This window comes from Silene latifolia, chromosome 9, assembly GCF_048544455.1.
Source record: "Silene latifolia isolate original U9 population chromosome 9, ASM4854445v1, whole genome shotgun sequence".
NCBI classification, from domain to species: Eukaryota; Viridiplantae; Streptophyta; class Magnoliopsida; order Caryophyllales; family Caryophyllaceae; genus Silene; species Silene latifolia.
Window position 1 is genome coordinate 110,444,604 of NC_133534.1, and position 4,579 is coordinate 110,449,182.

Sequence of the window (4,579 nt, forward strand, 5' to 3'; positions counted from 1 at the left end):
GGCTTCTTCGGAAAGGGGAAGTAGATAATTGGTCCGGTGGACGCTTAGGCGACAAATCTTCGAGGGCAAGGTGAACGATCTAGCTTCACTAGTTAGCCATCCATATTTAGTGTCAAGGGGGTTATGGGCAACCCACTTGAACTTGTGAATCATAATGTGCATATCAATAAGATGGCCACCTTCCTTTGCTTTGTACTTCTTATCCTTATTGAAATTAGGATCAAAGTGCTTAGCTAGGACCGTGACTAGCCCGCCATTGACAATAACGGTCGTGCCCTTCTTCCCATTATCAACATTAAGCCATCTATCAACCAATAGCCTCAAAGAATTGTAAGGCTTGGTGTGAATTCTTCCGATATTCAAAGCCGATTCAAGGAGAATAAAATCGAGTCTTGTGAAATGATTGGTGTCTTTCCTAGCAATTATGGTATTTCCCACAACCTTGTGCCATACTCTTATGCCCGGATGATGGACCAAAAGAGCACGACATGCATGAAAATTCTCAAATTTCTTCCCGGAGATTGCCTCCCAAAGAGGTTCAGGGTCATACTTTCCATAACTCTTGAAATAACTTTCCTCATCACTAAGACTCAAAATTTCACCCAATTCCTTAAAGGTAATGCGTCTACTAACATTAGCTAGACGAAACTCGATATTTTCCCTATTCTCAACTTTGGTGACCTTCAAGGAACTTAAAAATTCCAAGACAAGGGAGGGGTATGTCAATTCCTTTGTTTCAAACAATTTCTCCAACCCCATGGCTTTGAAAAAGGCTTTTGTTTGTTCAAGAACACCCAATTTTTCCAAGGCATCTTTACATATGAATTTGGTGGATTGAATAGACTTCATAGCAAACTTGACAAAGGTATTTCTATGGGTATCGGAAATAAAAGTTACCTCCGGATAATGCAAAAGTTGATTAATTACCGGAGTAGAGGATGTCGATGGTCCCATAGAAGGTTGTTGTTGTTGTTGCACTTCCAAGTTTGGTGTTGCCACCACCATAGCCAAAGCTTTCTTTGTTTGAAGAGCCTTTTGCCTTTGTGAGAGTGCCTTAGCCTTTGGTGCCTTGGTTGCCTTTGTTGCACCCTTAGTCCTTGCCATTGATGAGCTTAACCAAGAAAAGAATGAAAAATCTTCAATTTGTAGGATGCCCAAATCGATTTGAAGGTGAAAGGCTTTGCCTTTATGAAAACAAAAATCGACTCAAAGGTTGAAGATTTTGTTCTTGGTTTTGATTTTTGTTGAAGAAGGAGTGATTAAATTGTTGTGGGAAGGATGGTTTGATTTGTTTTTGTTGAATGTTGTTGAGGGTTTTTGTTTTTATGATGGAGAGGATGAGGGTTTTGATGTTGTGGGTAGTGTTTATGAATGAATGAATGAATGAATGAAGGTGGGAGGGGTTATAAAGAGGCCGAAATTTTCAAAACTGCAGGGGCAATCCGTGCGGATTAGGCTCAATCCGTGCGGATTCTGCTTCTTCAATCTTTGCAAAAGCTCGCCTAAAGACGGGCGGATTTGGTACGATCCGCTCGGATTTGCTGAACACGGGACGGGCGGATTTCTTCAAAGACGGACGGATTTCAGTCCAGAGATTTTTGCTTGTTTTCCTCAGCTGCAAAGACGGGCGTCTTTTTTACAAGACGGCCGGATTCTTCAAGACGGGCGGATTTTTGGGAATCCGCTCGGATTCTTTAACAGTCAAGAAAATTCCAAAATTCAGCTCAGTTCAAGACGGGCGTCTTTTCTGCAGGACGCTCGGATTGCATAAGAGGCGGATTCTCCGGAATCCGCTCGGATTCTTCTGTGTACACGGATTGATTCCATCCGTGCACAGCGCATTCCCTTTTTCATTCCTCCATTCTTTCTTTCAAGGCTTGTGTTCTTCATTGTGGGGGCATTACTAAGGCATGGATAGCCTAGGCAATTGTCATCCCCACACTAAGGTAAAGCACTACACATCAATTGAAGTTGTTAGTCCCTCCCTCACTTCTCTCTTACATGACAATTATTTTGATCAAAGTAAATAAAAATCCAAAAATGACAAAAATGCAATACAAGAATTGAAATGTAAGTTAGGGAGTTAGAAATATTTACAAGTGGTGGTTTAGGGAGGACTCCACCAAACTCTCATTCTTGATGAGATGTCAAGGGGGCATGTTCAAGGTGTTGTTGATGTTGCTCAACACCTTGAAAATGTAATCAAAAGCTTGTTCATTATTATGGTAGAGGTCCTCAATAGACCGTGGCCCTTGTTGTTGATCATGATCGATGGCATGCCCAATGTAGGGATTAAAAATCCCTTCAAACTCGTCGTCCCACAGACCACAAACTTCATTGAGTTGATCATTGAAAATCTCTTGCTTAGATGGAGACAACTCTCCCAATTTCTTCTCTTGGCCAATGAGGCCATCCTCTTCTTCCTTGGTTGATTTTGATGAGCTTTGCAAGCTCTCCTTGTCACAATTCACTTGCTCTTTGAATGGAGCATCTTCAATTTTCTTCCTCCATTGGAGTTCCGATTTCTTCCTTTCATCTTTTCGGCTATAGTGATCAATCATGAAACATGGCTCATGCAAACGAGGAGCTCTTATGGTCTTGTCAAGATTAAAAGTTATGCTTTCATCTCCCACTTCTAGAGTGAGCTCTCCATGTTTCACATCAATCACCGCACCCGCGGTGTGTAGGAAAGGTCTTCCTAGGATGATTGGAATGTTGTAATCTTCCTCCATATCAACAATGACAAAGTCCACCGGGATGAAAAACTTCCCACCCGCACGGGGACATCTTCCCATATCCCTAATGGTGTCTTCGTCGATCTATCGGCCATTTGAAGTGTGATGTTGGTGCATTTAAGCTCTCCCATTCCCAACCTTTTACTTACCGAGTACGGCATGACACTCACACTATCCCCTAGATCACATAAGGCTTTGTTGATCGTCGTGTCGCCAATGGTACACGGTATTGAGAAGCTCCCCGGATCCATTAACTTTGGAGGTGAACTCCCTTGAAGTATTGCACTACTCACCTTAGTGAAGGCGATAGTCTCAAGTTTCCGGATCGACTTCTTCTTTGTGAGGATATCTTTCATGTACTTTGCATAGGCCGGAACGTGGTTGATTAATTCCGTGAAAGGAATTGAGACTTCTAAATTCTTCACAATTTCCATGAACTTTCCAAGTTGATCATCCAATTTGGGCTTGGCTTGACGACTTGGAAAAGGAAGTCTAATCACAATGGGCTCCTTCTCCTTGGCCTTGTCTTCATTTTTCTTTGAACTTTCTTCTTTTGATGATTCTCCATCTTTGGAGTTTTGCACAATTTATTCCTTTTCACTAGCTTCCACAACTTCATCCTCAACTTGCTTCTTCGGTGCTTCATACCTTGTTCCACTTCTCAAGTGAATGGCACTAACCGTTTCATGTCTAGGGGGATTACTTTGAGGTGGTAATTGCCCCTTTTGTCTTTGTGAGCTTGAAGATGCTAGTTGAGTCAATTGTGCTTCCAACATCTTGGTGTGAGCTAGAATGTTGTTGATGGTGGTTTCTTTTGCTTGGCTATCTTTTTGCATTTGGGTGAAAAATTCTTGTTGATTCTTTTGCATTTGGAGGACCGCTTTTTGGACATCAAAGCCTTGGTCATTTTGGTGATTGTATGGATTTTGATTTTGGTAACCTTGGTTTTGATTGTAAAAGGGTCTTTGATTTTGGTTTCTCATGGGTGGTGGAGTGTATGTTGTTTGAGGGTTTTGAACATTTTGGCTCTTGTATGAGAGATTTGGATGGAACTTGGTGTTTTCATTGTAAAAATTTGAATAAGGGGTACAACTTTTGTAAGCATGGAAAGCATTAACTTGTTCGGTTGTTCCCCTACACTCACTTGGGTCATGACCCAAAGTTCCACAATTCTCACATATCCCACTTGGGATTGATGAGGATGCCGTCATGGCATTGACATGATGCTTCGATGATTTTGAGTTTTCCTCAAGTCTAGCCATAGCTTGTTCAAACTTCAAGTTGATTGTGTCAATGTGAGCACTAAGTTGAGCACCCAATTGAGTAACGGAGTCCACTTCATGCTTTCCTCCTCTAGTAGCCTTGCGAGGTCTACTATATTGTGAATTATGGACCGCCATTTCCTCAATCTTGTTCCATGTTTGATTGTCATCAACTTCGGTGAACATTCCATTTGATCCCATATTGAGAATGTTCCTAGAATCTTCATATAAACCATTCCAAAATTGTTGCACCAAAAACCATTCGCTAAGTCCATGGTGAGGACATGAGCGACAAATACCTTTAAACCGCTCCCAAGCTTCGTACAAAGACTCTTCATCCCTTTGCTTAAAACCCGTAATTTGAGCTCTTAGCATGTTGGTCTTTCCCGGTGGGTAGAATTTTTTGTAGAAAGCTAGAGCCAACTTCTTCCAAGAATCTATTCCAAGGGTGGCCTTATCAAGGCCCTTCAACCATTGCTTTGCGGTACCGATTAAGGAAAAAGGAAATAAGACCCATCTAATTTGGTCTTGAGTCACGCCCGTTTGAGAGATAGCATCACAATAATCGCAAAAGGTTTCCAT

General features: G+C 41.7%; 1 non-coding gene across 1 annotated transcript; it reads left to right on the forward strand.

The window, feature by feature from the left end:
• Window positions 1-4,265: 4,265 nt before the first annotated feature.
• On the forward strand, window positions 4,266-4,372 carry LOC141603244 (small nucleolar RNA R71). Its single transcript, XR_012525134.1, has one exon. It is a non-coding gene; the product is annotated as a small nucleolar RNA R71 (small nucleolar RNA).
• The last annotated feature ends 207 nt before the right edge of the window (window positions 4,373-4,579 follow it).